Source organism: Emydura macquarii, unplaced genomic scaffold (genome assembly GCF_026122565.2).
Source record: "Emydura macquarii macquarii isolate MOO-44397 ecotype Brisbane River unplaced genomic scaffold, CSIRO-AGI_Emac_v2 contig_1253, whole genome shotgun sequence".
In the NCBI taxonomy this organism is placed as follows: domain Eukaryota; kingdom Metazoa; phylum Chordata; order Testudines; family Chelidae; genus Emydura; species Emydura macquarii.
The window spans coordinates 50736008-50753768 of NW_027131390.1; the positions used below are offsets into that span (position 1 = coordinate 50736008).

The 17761-nt window shown below is 41.7% G+C and overlaps 1 long non-coding RNA gene across 1 annotated transcript; it reads right to left on the reverse strand.

The window, feature by feature from the left end:
• Positions 1–136: 136 nt before the first annotated feature.
• Positions 137–17171, reverse strand: LOC137153421 (uncharacterized). Its single transcript, XR_010919798.1, has 3 exons — positions 17034–17171; positions 8186–8237; positions 137–862 (listed from the first exon to the last, which is right to left on the reverse strand). It is a non-coding gene; the product is annotated as an uncharacterized lncRNA (long non-coding RNA).
• Between the last annotated feature and the right edge of the window lie 590 nt (positions 17172–17761).

The following is a 17761-nucleotide window of genomic DNA, read 5'->3' on the forward strand; positions in this document are numbered from 1 at the left end:
GTGATTTTTCTTTTACAGACAACACAAAACCAAGTGGGTTGAGGAGCTTAAAGATGTTAGGGCTTTGTATACCTAATGAAGGGCAATATCCTCCAATTCATAGATTCTAATGAAGGGCTCCCACACCCAGAAGAAATTGACCAGGGAGCAGAACAGGGGAAGCAGTAGCTTTGTGGAATGCCACCTCCTTCAGCAGAACCTCTTCTGCTGCCACTCCAGAGGGTTGGGGCTACAGACTTGTGCAATAAGGGATGAGATCATCATCCTCCTGCAGGGGCTTCCTAGGGGGTGGTAAAACTGACCCATTTGCCCCTATGTTCTGTGGAGTCCCCTGCATCCTGTGAAAACTCCACTCTCTAAGAATGGTTTCTGGGCAGATGCCAGCAGGGAGACAGTATGGTACCAACTAGCCAGAGGAGAAATGTAGAAAACCCGTGCGAATGCATCTGTCCTCCACAGGGTGTCTTGAGATAGATACAGTTCCCCTCTTGGGTGTCGGAGCATCCTTAGGTTTGTCAGGTCACACTGCCTTTCTCCTCCATGGAACAAAATGACCCCTGTCCCTAAAAGGACAAGGCAGCAGAAATTCTGCAAATTCACACTCCTGGAATCTTTTGTCCATGACATGGATCTCTCTCGGAAGTAGACAGATTTTGCCCCATTTCAATGCTTTTTGTGAGTTGTGTACAGTAGCATGATGGAGATTATACAGTTATAAAATGAACAATCAAGCTGGGAAACATATAATCGTATTCTAGGTCCCAATCCTGAAATGCAACTCCTAGCACAGACTCCCTCCTGCCTTTGCTGAAGTCAATGGGACCATGACGGCTTTGGTGAATCAGGGCCTTTGTAGTCACAACTGTAAACAAACCCAAACATGACTTTTATCAGCAGATATAAATTCATTAATTTAGGTCTGGCACTTAATTCATTAAGGTATGGTAGAGTGACGTACCATGGGTCTGCAGCGCCCAGGGGCCAATGCATGTATTTATGCTCCTCCCTGGCAGCGGCGCCCCCCGGGGGAGTCTGCGGGCCCATTTCCCGCTCTCCCCCACTCCCCCCCACTGTGGGGGCGGAGGCAGTGGCATACCAAGGGGGCCAGGCACCCAGGTGCTGGCCTGGAAGGGGGGGCGCGCTGGCCAGGTTCTCCGCAGACGAGCTGTCCCCCCCGTGACATCCCCGGTGGCCGCACCGACCCCGCCTGTGACTCCTTCGTTGCGCCCCGTGTAGGGGCGGAGGGGCCAGTCACAAACTCTGCTGGCCAAAGTTTTTAGCACTACACCTAGTCAATGCGGCCACTGGGGATGTGAACGGGGGTGGGGGAGCTTCCTCCAAGGAGGGCTCAGCCAACCCCCTCATCCCCGCAGGCATGGCCCCTTCCCTCGGTACACGACTGGTATGGTAGAGTAGATTAAAAACTAACTAACAAAAGTTCAGGTATGAACTTCTCATGTAGCTAAATAAAGTATGTTTTTGGCTATGCACTGGAATACTGCACCAACCTATTGACAATAAAGATGCTAAAGTTACAGTATAACCTGAGTTATCCTTTTTCCTTAGTATACTGTAAAAAAAAAAAAAAAAAAAAAAAAAAAAAAAATTATAAAAAAAAAAAAAAAAAAAAAAAATCAATTAACATTGAATATTATTGGGCCAGATTCTCAGCTGGGGTAGGCTGATGTCTCTCTGTTGAGTTCAATGGAGTACTTAGTGCAGGAGTACATAAAACCTGAGTATTTATGGATAGCATGAGTAAGGAAGAGGATAAGGATGCCATTTGATGTGTGTGACATTTAAACACTGGTGAGCTAGAGTTTGAAATCTGTATAAATAGTAGTTTTCTCTTCCACACTCCCCCTTCAAAGAAAGATGCTCAGAGAGTTCAGTCCCCAGCTGATGCACTGAAAATTTGCACACGCAACTGCTCTTTGCATTAATGGGAATTATCTTCATAAATCCCTAGACATCAATGAACAAGTAACCATCCCTGCTGGGGTTAGCCAGGGACCTGTATCATGCTGAAGTAGTACCTGCAGGTTGGCCTGGCTTGTGAGTCATGGCAAATTGGCCATTTCTGATAAATGCAAAAATACTGAAAATCACTAGCAATTTTATCAAAGTCTTTATTACACCTTCCAGTGGTTTTGTAGAGCATAAATGCAAGTTACAGTCTGTATCAAGTATGCTATAGTGGGCACAAATTGTTTTCATTTTGGTTGTACTTAGAATATCCTTTTTTCCCCCAATGAACACAGGTGGACTATATCTCAGTGAGCAGTCAAAAATGATCTGTGTGCTAGTTTAAATGTTCTCAGAAAAAAAAAAAAAAAGTAGGATTAACTGGAATTTCCAAGTTGTTTTCTAAAGTTGCGCTAAATAAATATACAGCATAACACTACAAAGCATGGGCTAGACATTATCCATGCATTTATGTCTTTTAAAAGCTTGACTAGGGCATTCTATTACATCTAGGACTGAAAACACTGACCCTGAAAAGGCTCCAATTAGTTTAGAAAGTAGAAAGCCAACTACTCAGTAGCAGAGGTTACTTAGGGCCTGATCCAAAGCCAATGGACGTTGATTCGGCTCTATCCATTGAATTTAATGATCTTTGGATCCAGGCTTGAGAACACATCATCCAACTCCTCCACTCAGGACAATGGCTCTCCAGTGAATTTGAACTCAAACCCAAGATTTGTCCCAGTGTTCAAAGCCCTCAGTGGGATCTTCCATGATAATTTAGGAATATTGAAAGTGTCAGTCACAATGGCGAGAGTAATTATTGCTGTTGACAGAAATCTCTTGGCAGCTGGCTCGTGTCTGTGACTCTCACTTCCACGAGATTAGAAAGGCCACAGAACCTCACTGGCTTCAAAGCACACACACGAAACACATTTCCTCCTCCTACCTTTCTCACACATTTCCTCCTCCTACCCTTCTCACAGTAGCAAAGTCAACAAAGGGGCTAAAGTAAAGAGAACAACGGAGATCCTTATCAATGTACATTTTAGAAGGTGCCCAGGTATCATAGCAGTGGATGTGGTATAAAAGCCTAGATGAACAAGACAATTGAGTAGGTCTTTTCTTAGCTCTAGATTCTAGGATTGTTAAAACATCAAGGTTATTATTCCAATGTAGCTTCACAATATGCATACAAATTATTTATATTTTAGAGTTTCCCACTGCACTGATGTTTGTATTTTGATTTAATGCTCAAAGATAATCTTCACCCATTATTATTATTATTTTTTACATTTTGTTTGCTGATACTTGGCTGCACTTTACCCAGGAATCCAAAATTGCAACTGTCATTGTTAAAGCTTCACATGTAGGGTTCTTCTGTAAATATCAGATGTATGGCTATTGCCCAAGTGAAGTGAATGTAAAACACAAAAGGAATTATAGTCAGCCACCAACATCCCCACAAAATTTAACAAAAGGACTCTGATAATAGCGCAGTAATTACATTTCATTGGAAAATTCCCATGGTGATGGCTTTGGTGAATCCATGGAATTCTTTCGCTACATGCTGCCGCTGTTTGTTCTCAGTAATATGGTTCCACTACTAAGCCCGAATCCTGCAAACAATTATGTGTGTAGTCCCATTCCACTCAATTTGGCTACATATGTGCCTAATGTTACTCACATGTGTAAGTGTTTGCAGGATGAGGGATTTAGAGAGGAGATTTGAGGGAGAGAAAATAAGACATCTGTTCACCTCCATTCTGGAAAAGTCTTGTAGAATTTAATAGGGATGAAAGCAATAGAGCTCTACAGACTTTACTATAAAACCCTATGGAATTTAATAGAGAATGGTATTCTTTCTACACCATTTTTAAAGCAACCTATAGAACTGTAGGACAGGGATATAATTCTCCAGTATGTTCTATATGTCCTTTTAAAACTGTTACAGAAAGGCATTTATTCTCTATTAAATTCTATAGAATTTTTCCATAATCCTCAATCTCCTTCATCCCAGTTCCACCGACCCACACTAAAAAAGTGCTGAGTCACAGCTCAGGATTCATCAATAGAGGATTTAAACTAAATCATTATATGTCTCCAGCAGACTTTTGAAAATATGAAAACTGGTTGCTAAGAATAAAGCATAGGATTAACTCAGCCAGACTTTTTCCAGTATCACAACTGACATTTTATAAAGATGTACTTTTCTATCCGACAAATGACATACTTTTGCTGGTTGTCTCTGTGAAAATCAAATTGTCAAAACAAAATTAAATCAACTCTTCTGACTTCTTATTTTTAAACAAATCCCTTGGAACACTGCCTATGTTCTGTGCACTCAAGCAATGGAAAAATGCCATCAGTCAATCAAATCTACAATACTAAAAAAGCAATAAATGCTAAATGCCCCTTAGCCACCTGACCTGACATACATTTTTCTTTAAATGTATATATAATAAACAGCTATGAGGTAATTGTTACAGAGTCATCACCCAATTTGTTTGAGTGACCCGTTTCTAGTAATACCCTCCCATTGAAGAAAACAGCAAAACCTCTCATTAACTTCAGCATGAACATGATTGGGTTGAGGACTTACCAACAATTTTCTAAAAATTCACCCAGGCCAAAAATATAGTTATTAAATTGCAGGTATGCTTGTTCATGGATGGCAATTAAATTGAAGACTATACTTATAAACAGATGTTAACATCTCTGAAAGCCTGGAAATTCAAAGAGGCAAGGTGGATGAGGTAATATTTTTGATAGGACCAGCTTCTGTCTGTGAAAGAAATAAGCTTTCAAGCTCCACCAAGCGTGTCTCTTTCACCAACAGAAGTTGATCTAATCAATGATATTATTCACCCACCTTATCTCTCTTATATCCTGGGGCCAACATGGCTATAACAACATCGGAAAAACTCTGGCAAATTAAAGTTAAGGCTCCAATATCTACCTTAACACTGATAAACAATGTGGCTCTAACATTGTTTGTCTCAGTCTGTCCTAGCCATAGCCAGCCAAACCAAGTTAGCCAACACTTTAGCTAGAAGCATGTCTAAACCAATTTTAAAAACTGTTCTCTAACTCAGATCAAACGCCAGAGTTTGAAACAGATCTTTTTCTACTTGGCAAAACAGGATGCTGCTGTTAGCAGCAGCAGTTAGTCTAAAAATCTCACATTACTTCAAAATCTGTTTAGGTCACCAATGTCTGTATCAGCCCTAGCAGAATCTAGCTCCCTGATTGCTGCACCAAGGTGATGCAGCAAAACAAATATTAATTACTAATAAAAATCAGAGGAAAGAAGTTGGCTGGTCTCAGTCTGGTTCCATTGCGGATGTTTTCAGTCCACATACCAGAATCACCACATAATTTGACGCAAGAGGGTCTCCGTGAGAGAAGAACAAGAGTGGAATGGCAGGAAGTTTGTATGTCAGGTCTGAGGTGAACTGGCAGACATGCTGGAGGTGTCAAAACACATAAAGCCTAGCACCTTTCCACAGCAATGTGACTATTCTCAGCACTGCGTCTTACCCTTTCAGAGCACTGGTGTACTTTGTGCTGCCCAGTTATTGGGGAATTTCTAACAAAACTGGCACATTTTCCCTCTCTTTTCTTTTTTTCCCCCCCAACAAATGTCTATCTTCACTAAGGGCATAAAGTCAACTGAAAGACTCCCACGGACATCAATGGCCTTTGGATCAGGCCTCATGGTCCTGATTCAGCAAGGAACGCAAGCATGTGAGCAGTCCCAATTAACTCCTTGCTGAGTCGGGATATCAGCAGCAACCCTCCCTTTTGATTTCCAAAGCCACACGCAATTGCAACACAGCCCATCCCAACATCTTCTGCTCACGTTGTGCAGGGACAGTAAACTCTTTAAATCCAGAGGAACAAGACATCAGCAGCTTTTGATTTAGTAGTGGCAGTACTGATAGGGGGAAAAGATGGTATCACTGTAATCTGTTCTCTACATGCCTTCTTTCTGTATTTCCTTCTGCATTCTTCCCCAGCCTGGTTCATCATTCAACTATTTCTATGGTGATAAAAACCTACCCCCCCCCCGCCAAAAAAAAAAAAAAAAAAAAAAAAAAGGAGTATCAGCCTGCATTAGACATCAGCTGCAAGGGACTGCCTTAATTGTTCTTCTTTGGCAATTGACATTTTAATCCCAGTTCCAAGACAGCTGGACTCCTCTTTGAAGAACAGCAGAATAAATTCTTAAATCACACTACCCATTCCCCCCTTCTTCCCCCACCTTTCTTTCCAACAGCTCACTACTGCTTTGAGAGTTTTTGAACTGGTGGAAGATACTATCAAGGTAGAATAAAAGGAATGTTGGTTTCTGTGGGCAACAAGCTGCTAATGTGAGTGTGTTTGCATTAGGAAGTAGGTTATAGGAACTTGTTTTTCTCCCATGAGTGAAATGAGAAATGCCACGTGCATTTCTAGAGTCTCTGAAATTAGAAAGAGTAAAGGGGTGTTAATGGGATGGATTAGATCACCGATCAAGGCAGGATTGTTTCATATTTATAGGGCCATGTGATATGTTACTGAACACAAACTTTTTTTTAAAAAAGCTCCTCAACATAAAGATTTCTGTTATTTACAAGAGTTTAGCTGCAGTACTAAATCCACATGCAAAGGTTTAAAAAAGGCAGTGAAATTAAAAACATACGCACATTACATTCGGATCACTACAAAGATCATTTCACTTTGACTGTTAAATGTTAGATGCATTTTAAGCAATGTGAACATCCTTAAATTTTAGGGGCAAGTTCTGACCCATTTTTTTGTTTCAATGGGGGTGCAGAGGGAATAACTCAGGAGTGAATTTAGCTGTAGATTTCCACAGCTGACTATTCCAAAACCAAGTGAAAAATATTTACTGCCGCAGCAGATGTCAAAACTAATCAGGGCTCAGCATATTAAACTCTGCATTATAGGAGGGTGGGGTGTTTTTAATTTGTGTTTATTGACATTTTAGAGCAAAGTATATTCTGTGAAGAGAAAGTTTTAAAAAATATACACAGTATAGGGTAGTCCATTAGTGGAAGCAGTAATATCCTTTTTGCAGAATGGTCCCACACCTGCTCCCACTGAAGAGATTTCCCACTGACGTCAGTGGGTATGGGATCAGGCCTTATATATCATTCATAGGATTGAGAGCCTCTTACCCATTGCTAATAGTCAAATAAAAGTGTAGAGTGAAAAAAAAAAAGACAAATGAATCCTGTGATTGGTTAGTGAAGCTGAGCAAAAGTGTCCCAGTAGATACTGTCACAATTCAGGCAGTGGAATAAATTCCACCCATTATTAATCAGCTGTTGAAAGCAACAGAGGGCTTGACTGCTATTACATTAAAACTGTCTGTTTAGCTGATACGCAGTATTATCTTTTGCTAACAGCAGAATAATACCAATGGAACAACTCCTTCAAACTTCCTCAAGTTGCTTAACACTGTTAAAAAAAAAAAAAAAAAAAAAAAAAAAAGGGGGTGACCACTGTCAGATACAGCCACAAGATTACCATTGTCTATTTTTTTTTAAATCCCATGGAATGGATAAAAGCTACATTATGCCTTTTGGGCACAGCCCTGGGTAGGGCTGCAATGCAGAGCCATACAAATAGATAAATCACACTACCCATCTCTGAGACAGTGCTTTTAATTATTTGATCTCAAAAGCATTTTACAAAGGAGCTCTGTATCATTATCCCCCTTACCATGGATGGGGAAACTGAGGCACAGGGAGGTGATGTTACGTAGCAGAGCCAGGAATAGAACACGTCTTCAGATTCCCACTCTAGTGCTCTAGCTACAAGGCCACGTGGGCACCAAAGGAAACTGGCCCCAGCTACACGTTTCATTATCCATTAGGCCCTGCCTCTCCTCCTCTCCCCAGGGAAGGCACCCTGATGGAGCAGTATGTGCACACCCCTAAATCCAGGGTTTATAGCTGTGTATGGTGTGCAAGGTGGAGAGGGAGGCTTCTTGAGACTCTCCTCCTCTGTCTCCACTCAAGGACCAAGCACAATCTGGCCCTAATAATTTTGCTGCCTCAGAGCTGGTTTATGAGCTTGCTACTGACATGGGAGAGCAGTTATTCCCCCCAGTAGCCCCATCAGCAAGTGACGGATCAGTCATGTAAAAGCTTCACAAGCCCCTAGAGTCCATACAGTCCTTTCAAGATCTCTGTTCTCCAAAAATTCTTACCAATGCCATCATTTAAAAACATCCTGAGCTCATCCTTTTGGGTCACAGGTGCCTGGGGAGGAAAAAAAGAATTACAGATGGAACGTTGCCACAAGAGACAGGGTTAAATATACATAAATCACAGCACAAAATGGATGACTCCACCCCAGCAAGGGTGCAGGTCAGAATGTGTCTCTGTGCAGCACAAGTAAACCGTCAGAGAAAGGCAGATAATGCTAATCACTCCAACCTGGGCGCCACGGTATTGCTGTTGCTAGCAACTCTCAGTTCTCCCCAAGCCCCACCTGCTGCTGCTGCTCTGAGCTGCTTTGTGAATTGAACTGAAATGCAAGGGCTGTGTTGCTTTATGCATAGAAAACAGTGTTCTAGCCGAGCACAGTAATCGTCTCTGATTTGGTAGCTCTAATTCGGATCCCTCAGTCTTCTGGCCTCTAAAAATAACTTGGGCTTAATCGCAACTGGCTACAATTTTCTAATTCTTTATGACCCCGAACCTCTAAAACAATTACTAGAGACAGCCACAGTAATCCTCAGTGAAGGTGTGGGTACGATACAGCGTGCTACTAGCCATCTGGTTGCCAGGTGCTTTCTGGCTTAGAGAGAGAAGCTCGCGCTCGCTCGCTCGCGCTCGCTCGCACACACACACACACACACACACACACACACCACTGCTCCTCCCCCTAATTCCAAGTAAGGCAATTTCCACATCAGGACACTCCTGCATTAAAAAGATACAGGCAAGGTCCCTTTTCAAATGTCATGTTGTTGTAGGCCAGACGGCTGCTGTGCAAAGCTCCCGGCAGAGAGTATCGAAAGCCAATGGCAAAGGCCATCACGGTAACACGTATGCCCCTGTCATCACCTTCCAATGATCGCCCCAAAACAAACCTTTCCATGTATTCTCTTTTGATTATGGGAAGGCAGATCAGGTGTGACTATTCAATTTAACCTTATGCCAAGTTCCTCTGTCACAGCTCACGAGATAACTGGGTGATGTCTATGTTAAGGTTGATTGAAAAAAATAACGGACCAGCTCCTTGGCTGGTGTAAATCAGTAACTTTAAGGGACCTGTGCTGATTTCCACCAACTAAGAAACTGGCCCTTTTTTTGCCATCAAAGGATATTATCAACTCGTTCAGGATTCCTACCATAAGGGAAGGTAAATACCATCCCTAGAGAAGAACATAGGAATCACCCAACCGGATCAGACCTTTGGTTCATCTAGTCCAGTAACCTGTCTCTGACAGCCATGCTGCGGAAGAAGAGGTTATACAAAATCCCACAGTAGGCAGTTACGGGATAACCTGTTTCTTTCTAATGTCCAGGATGGAATGTGATGGGCTACTCAAAGATGTAACTGCTTACCCATGTCAGTAACAGGCTCACCATCTAGCCCCAAGGCAGCAAAATTATTACAGCCAAATTATGCCTCGTCTTTGACTGCACCTGGAGGAGAAAGCAGCCTTCTGAAAGCAAAATTCTCAGTTACTGCATTTTTAATCCTTACTGTTATAACTCTGGATATCCTCAGTATCCACCTGTTCTGCTCTCCTTACATATAACCCCGTGTGCTTTTCCCCTACAAGCCCTGCTGATAATATTAACGGGAGTTTTACACGTACAAGACAGAGAAGCGTACCAGAGTGGAGATTCCTCCTGTGGATCTCAGAGGAGCATTTTGCCACATATGAAGGTTGATAAAGAGCCAGATGGTATTAGGGCCCTATTCTGCCATCTTTATGCAAGGCCCTGAGCTAGTAGGTTTGAAGGGAACACAAACATGTTGGCTCCCCCAGAGAAGAAATTGAAGGGGCTCCTACCTGCAGACAGATTTAATTTGCATAAACAGCACTCCTTTCCAGGGAGTCCCCTAAGGTTTGCATGACTGTATTATTTGCAGTTTCTTTGTGTTCTGTTCTGAGGAATAGAAATTGGTTATGTAAAAGAAAGGGTGGATTTACATATTAAAATGTAAAAGGCATACTATGGGGAAAGTCGGATACCCTAATCTAATGGCTGGTGGACTCAGATTGGTTAGGGAGAAGACATCTCTGTAAGAACCAGGCAGACTGTGGCCCTCAGGGCCTGAAATAAAACCCATTTCTATTGACTTCAGCATCTTTGGATCAGGACCAAAGTGGCTACAGGAGGAGTCAGTCAGGTGAGAGTTTTAAACACAGCAATCCCTTATTGCCAAAGCTGTGCTTCGCCTAGTGGACCATGCTACCTATAGTGCTGCACAACCGTCTTTACTTGTGGTCAGAGAGCAGAGGCGTACGCCGCAGGGGAGCAGCCTATACTTCCAAAAGCAGGTCCAATGGGAAAATATCATAGTTATCGTGCTGTGGTTTCTTTGAATTATTGTGGAATAGATATGGGATTCCATTATGGGCTTCTTATTTATGTTGAATTTTCCCACAAACAAAGCTGTGTTTCGATTTAAAATTAGGCCATGTCTATAAGTTGATGCGTACTAGGGAACTTTGAATGCACACCAGCAGGGCCTGCATGGACCAATTAGTGCATTTCAGTGCCCTTTGAGAAATCGAACCCCCGTAATGTGCATTGCTGCATTGTGAAGATATGTTTTAATGACTAAAACCTGAAAAGCATCCGGGAAACGAGATGAAGGCTTGAATGTAACAGAACTTAAATTAGCCTCAACCAATACTGTAATTTAAAAAAATCTCTTTGGGGGGGTTTTGAAGTTCAAACAATGTGAATCCAAGTTGGAACTAGGCCAAATACAACTGAGAAATGTTAAGCAGTGACCTAAGGCTTGGTACCCTTTATGTTTGTAGCTTTACTTGCTTGATTATGTGCATATGCTGAAACCTCTTTGAAATAAAGGAAGTTTCTGCCTGAGATTCTTTCTTTTGCAATCCATGAAAATTCTTCAAAGAGCCATTCATCTGTTTAGTAAACATGCCCTGCCCCATGTAGGTTGTCACTAATGTAAGAATTTGGCTCAGTGCAAACCATGCCCTGCCCACAATTAAGTGTGCTATAGAGAAAATTACACACACACACACACACACACACACACACACACACACACACACACACTTACAAAAGCAATCTTAAGGGGTAGATTAATTCCAAAAGGAGCTGAAGTTTTGTATTGGGATCAGTTTAATGGGAAAAAAAAAAACAGACAGCTGCTCCTTTATCGCAAGTGTACAACACTCCCTGGGAATCCTGGAGATGTAAATTCTACTCCCACTGTTGAGTCAACTCTGAAAACAAACATATCAATTGATGATCAAACATCTATGCCCAGAGCCTGCCAGTTTTTCAGCTGAAAAGATCATCTGTGCATAAAACCTCTTCCATTGCCTTAGAGATGTATTCAGAGATCACCTGCCCCCTGGAGGAAACCTGACTCTCCCTTAGAGCCATAGAATGGAAAAAGCCACTGAGAGTTTGCTGGAGTAGACACAAGAATGGACCATCTTAAAATAAATATCAAAAGAAAAGGTAGATAACTCACTATGCACTGTATGACAGGATACATTATCTGTCAAAATCCTGGGAAGGACAGAAGGATGACTGTGTCAGAAAACCCTCTTGCCTCTCCCAGAATTTTGACAGATCATTTACCCCATCACACACTGGAACAGGCAATATTACTCTGCCTGATTTGCAAATAACCTACAATGTAAAAGAAATTTCACCCTCCTTTCAAAGACAGGCATATAGACGTCCTAAAGGAAGCTCTATCTTATCTCACATTATAGAGTACATAGAATTAGAAACAAAATTATGCAATCTTGAATAAGGCTATTATGCAAACCGAGCTATAGAAACCTGAGAACTCCTGAAACTCACCAGAGAATTGTAATAAACTCTTTAGTATTCAAGGTGGTTCACTACAATTGTACTTTTGTAAATCATCGGAGGGTTGTAATAACTTTGGGAGGTCATTCTCAAACCTTAGCATGAACACATTCTTACCTTACTTCAAAATATCAAGACACATATACTGCAAAATCCTTAAGTAAAGCAACGGATGAGGGATTCCACTCCTTCCATCAGGAATGATGTAGATTTTGTGCTGAATGGCCACTTATATGCAACAAAAATGCATAAACACGACCACCCTCCACCAAGTGTCAGGTAGAAGGTCGTTCCTGAAGTCTAGTCTGTTGTCGTCAAAGTGGGGCTGAGCAAGCCCCAGTGGAGATGAAGCAGAGACAAAAGTTTGTCAACCCCCAGCCACCACAATTCAAGGCACCTTCCCATCAGGTATCTCCCAGTCCTGGTCTTGCTTTTCCAGAGGATGGCTCCACACTGGTGCCAAGGACCCTGCCACTGTTAGTCTCTGCTTCATCTTAGCCCTCAAATCTCCCGCTTCCCTTCTTCACTGGTGTCCAGAGACCTTATTCCAGCTCAGAGATGGAATTCATGTCGGATGGAGCACACTAGAGGCACCTGTTATGAAAGTCAGCAGGCAGTGAGCACGGCTGCGGGGGAAACACGTCTTAGGTTCTCCTTTCTCCTGCTTCCTCTCCCCCCCATGCAACCCGAGTTACAGAACACAGGCAGAGCTAGCAATCCCGGCCGGCCAGGATTCAACTGGAGCCCCGAAAGAGCGTGGTTTTTGAGATGTGCCTGGTAAATTATTGTTTTAATATTTTTGTTGGCCACCATTCTAAACTCACCCATAACTTCAGAGGAAGCACACAAAGTCCTGAGAGAGAACATAGGGATTGCCACACCAAAACAGATCAATGGTCCTTCTTGCCTGCTGTCCTTTTGCTGAGTGTGGTCAGTGCCAGATGAGTCATTCAGAGGAAGGCAAGTTACCCTTTTGCCCCTTAATGCAAACTGTGTAATTATACATAATCAGGGAATGATTCCTCCTGACCCCAACTAGTGATCATAATATGCCCTGAAGCATGAAGATCGAGGACCGTTGCAATGTTAGCTTTGGCTGCTTAGTTACCGATGTTGTTCTCATGCAGTAATTCCACCCTGCAGTAATTCTTTTTTGAAACTTAACAAGTGATTTGACTCCTTGGGGAGAACCCCTCAGCTCAGCTGGGCTTCCTTTTAATTAGCCTAGAACATTCACAAAGAAGCCAATTTAGCAAAACCTTCCATAATGGCATTCCAGCCCAAACACTAGGAGAAGCCAGCAAAATAGTGATCCTAAAATTGAGAGAGCCTTGTCCTTTAACATTCATAATGACTGATGTTGTTGACTAGCTCAAGATGATAATGTACTGGTGAGTATAGCAGATGTCCTACCCAAACAGTTAAAACAGGCCAGACCACAGAGCTGATACGAATTTTAATGTCACCATTCTCAACCCCTTTAAAAACAAGTAATTGATAATCAGAGGCCACTGATTTCCATACACAGATATTTACATACCAGAGAGCCCCACAGCAAGCCAGCTGTAGGAATCAAACACACACAGAAAGGAATTTTAGTTACAATTGTATAACTTATCCCAGAATCTCTGAAACCAATACATACAGAAACCTGGTGGTGACAAGATTTTGATGATTACCTAGCGATCAGGGAATAGGGATTAGCCAAAAGAAATACATACCCAAAAACAAATCCCAATAGCACAACACAGACACAATTCTCAGTAATAGCAGTTGTATTTCTTCTCCCAAAATATTATGCCTTTATAATAAAAACCCAGTGAGTGTACCAAATACACAGAAGGAAGGCAACTTTACTTTAAAGCCCCTTCAAGCTCTACAATGAAAGTATCCCTAACAATAAACACATCAGTCGGGAGCAAGAAGGGAAAGCACCAACATCACCATTGCCTGCTACCGAAGAATCAACACTGGTGTTATATATCCATGTAACCACTCACCTGAAAGACAATCAGTTTTCCATGGGTGTGGAGGATGTAAGAAGGGTTATGTAAAAGGGTTTATCACCTTGCCAGCCAGTTCTTATAAGAGATGAGGTGCACATAAGAGGCCAGATCCTCAGCTGATGTAAATCAGTGTTAGCCCCACTGAAGTTAGTTTACACCAGCTGAGAATCTGGCTCAAAATTCCAAAGAAGAGCACAAGATCATCTGAGCAACTGGGAAATCCATATAGTGGCCTTTACGATATATACAGGTAGATAGATATGTTAATGTTTCTATCCAAGTACTATACAAATACCAACTAATTAATTAAATTCATAAAGTATTATTAGCTACACATTTTAATGGGAAGTGGGGGGAGATGCTGGGGCAAAGAGATTCAGTAATTTATCCAAAGACAAAAGAGGAATCAATGCCCGAAACTGGGACTAGAATTCGGCAGATTCTGGCTTCCAGCCCTATGCACAGTCCACTAGCCTACAAAACCTGTTTCACACTACAGATTATTTCTGGGTGGATACATTTTTACTATACATAAATATTTCCAAATATATTTCACAAACTATATTTCTAAATTATTCATTTAGCAAGAGGAACATTTTTATAAAATTTCACATAATGTTTCGGCCAGATCAAGTGTACTTTTGAGAAACGTAGTGTATATATAGAACTCTTGCATGGAGGCAGGGGATATATCAGATCAGACTAAGATGATGGGGGTGGGTTACAAAAATTTTATCAGATTAAACTGATAAGAACAAATACTACACATCATGTGTTCCAATTTTGCTAGTATTGTAAATAGCATTCAAAACTATGCCATTTTAATCATTTATCTAAATGAACATTATCAATATTATATATAAATCACTGAGGCTAATTTGGGCAAATTATGTGGAGCTTAAAATGATAGATATTAAATTTGTCATGTTACCCAAAACATCTTTTATTCAGCCTCACAGCCAGAATTTTATCGTATCACTTTAATGGATAGCATCAAGTATTCTGAAAAGCATACATTCAATATTTTGCTAGGCCTTAGGCAGAAAAAACAACAGCTTCTTCTATTGCCCAGAAAGTTCAAGTCTACAAATAACCATGCAATGAAAGCTCTTTATTTACTCCAACAGCCTTTGCTCTTCAGCATGAATATTAATTTTTTTTTAACTTGGATACTACTGTCAGGGATTTCAGCCAAGTTTGCCTTCGCTTCTCTACAAAGTATGTACTTTTTGATCTTTCTAAAATAGCAGAAATATGTTTTTATATGCATAATTTTCCTCTTGATGTATGGATTTCTCCATCATTGCCCACAGAGCAATTTTCTTTAGGGGACATCTAATCAATCCTCCCAGAGAAAAGCAGAGACTATAATAAACAAACAAAAAGCCCAAAACAAAATGCCATACACAGACTTTGGACTCAGGTCTGTATTCTTGCTTGGAAAGGGAGTATCTCCCTGGTGCACCCATTCTTGGGCCAGACCGTCCCATATGCATCTGCACACAGAGAGGATTCGCCTCTCACATACACCAGTGTAAATCAGATGTAAGTCTGGTGTAAATGAAGAGAATCAGATCCTCCATGCAGCGATCTCCCTCTGCTTATGCAGATGCCTACAACTACCTAACACCTGACACGCAACCCTGGGGAGGGAACGGGAGAATGCTGTAAAGAATTAGATGGCAACACAGCCTCCACATAATGGTGTTGGCCTCTGCTGAGTCCCCTACAATTTGCTAATCCAATCTGCAGACCCAGATCTGAAATTTACCCAAGATCTGGGGGCTTTGGAGAGAAGAGGCTATCCTTGAAATTCAGATCCAAATATGCTTCCCTAAAGCTCGAGGGGCTTTAGACCCAGGGTTTTGGTTTGGCACCGTCTCTACCCTGAAACAGTCTTCAAACTCCATGCTGCAGCATCATGTGGGTTGCCAATAGTCCCTTATTAGAAGGGACAACCCTTATTTTTTCATCTCTGTACAACAAGACTAGGAGTTGCTGAGTGCTGCAAAACCAGGCAAGAAATAACCCCTGGCAAATGTAGGCGAGTACTTATTATTAATAATGATGATGATAGGAAATAAAATAATAATACTATTGGGAGGAGGGAGGAGGCAGGATGCTAAGAAAACAGTCCCTTACTGGCTTACTTCCAGTCAGAGCCTGGATTAAGCTGTGAGGCCTACAATACACATTACATACACCTATGGCAGAAAATGAAGTGTAAAGGAGCAGAACCAGGCCCAGTTCTGCCTAAGGCCCAGCTCTGTTTCTCTCCTGCTCCGCCAGGACAATTTACTCAGTGACGGCTTTATGTTGGGGGACAATCAGCTTGTGAATGCAGACCTACATTTACTTCAAGCAAAACTGCCTTTCAGCCTCAGAAGTCACATGCAGAGGATCTCTTTCATCAGTGGGAGCAGAGTTAGGTCAATGGTAAGCCTTTGTGAAATTTCCAGCCTATGTTTTTATTTTTCCCCACATATTTTCTACATCCCCTCGGTCAGAAATATGGAGAAGTTTGCACTATAACGTAATGGTGCAATTCCCCATCACAACAACAATCGTTTTCATGAATAAGGTGCATTTTACTCAAATCAAAACTTCTGAGTTTTGAACCATGAAACCAGCCGCTCCCATTCTCTGGAGAAAATGAAGTGCAACGGCAAGGCTTATTTAATCAATAGCTCTTATAATTAAATGCAACCAAGTTAGCTGATGTGACTGGACTACTGAAAGGTGGTGGGGATTGTTTTTTAAACTACTTTTTATTCCTATGCAACATTCAGCTGAACAAAATGGCTTCCCATATCTCAAACTGATATTGGAAACTTAAAAAAAATACAGATTGTCCACATTAATACTGAATTTAAAGGGGTGGAATATTAAAGACATTAATAATCTTTCTACACAGCCAGGTGGGCTGCAAACTCTGCAGTAGTCTCCCTTTTGTCTGGAGAACAACAGATCTCCCGAACAGAAGAGGATGTTTCCATAGACTTACCTCGCTGAAAGTATTATGATCTAATTGCGTTACTGCCACTGCAGCTGATCCTATGAGATTCTCCTTAGGCCTTCTTAGGGGCTCTATCTTGCAAGGGGGCTGGACACTCCTCCTAGGTACTGAGCGATCTCATCTCCCACTGGCTTCAATGGAAGGTGAGGGTGTTCAGCACGACTTGAGGAGCTTAGCACTTTATAGGATGGAATCCTAAGTACGGCCCCTAAAGCCAAATCTGCTTGCTTTAAAAGTGTGAGTAGCCTCTCTGACCACTGGGAATACAATGTCTGCATGAATAAGGGGCGTGGGATGTAGCTCAAGTGCTGAGCTCGACCCACATATTCATGACATATAAACTGATCACGTTAGCGAAGTGGAGAACACTCCATATTTTAAAGAAATTAGAAAAGGGTATTGGCCAGCTTCCTAGCTGGTGTAAAGCCACGCAGCTCCATTGAAGCCAATGTGGCCACAGTGATTTACCCTAGTGAAAGATCTGGCCTTTAATACACATTTTCTACGTATTTTTGGAAGGTTGAAAGCATTTGCTGAAGAAGAACGGTTTATCACAGCAGCCCTGGCACGTTACAGCCACAATCAAAAATATAATTAACAAGACACTACATTTTGTAATGAACACCAGTGCCGCTGTAACAGCACCAATCTGTCTCAGGCAAACATGAAAGAGAAACAAAGAGGTCTGATAAACCTTACAATTATTTGTGCTTAAC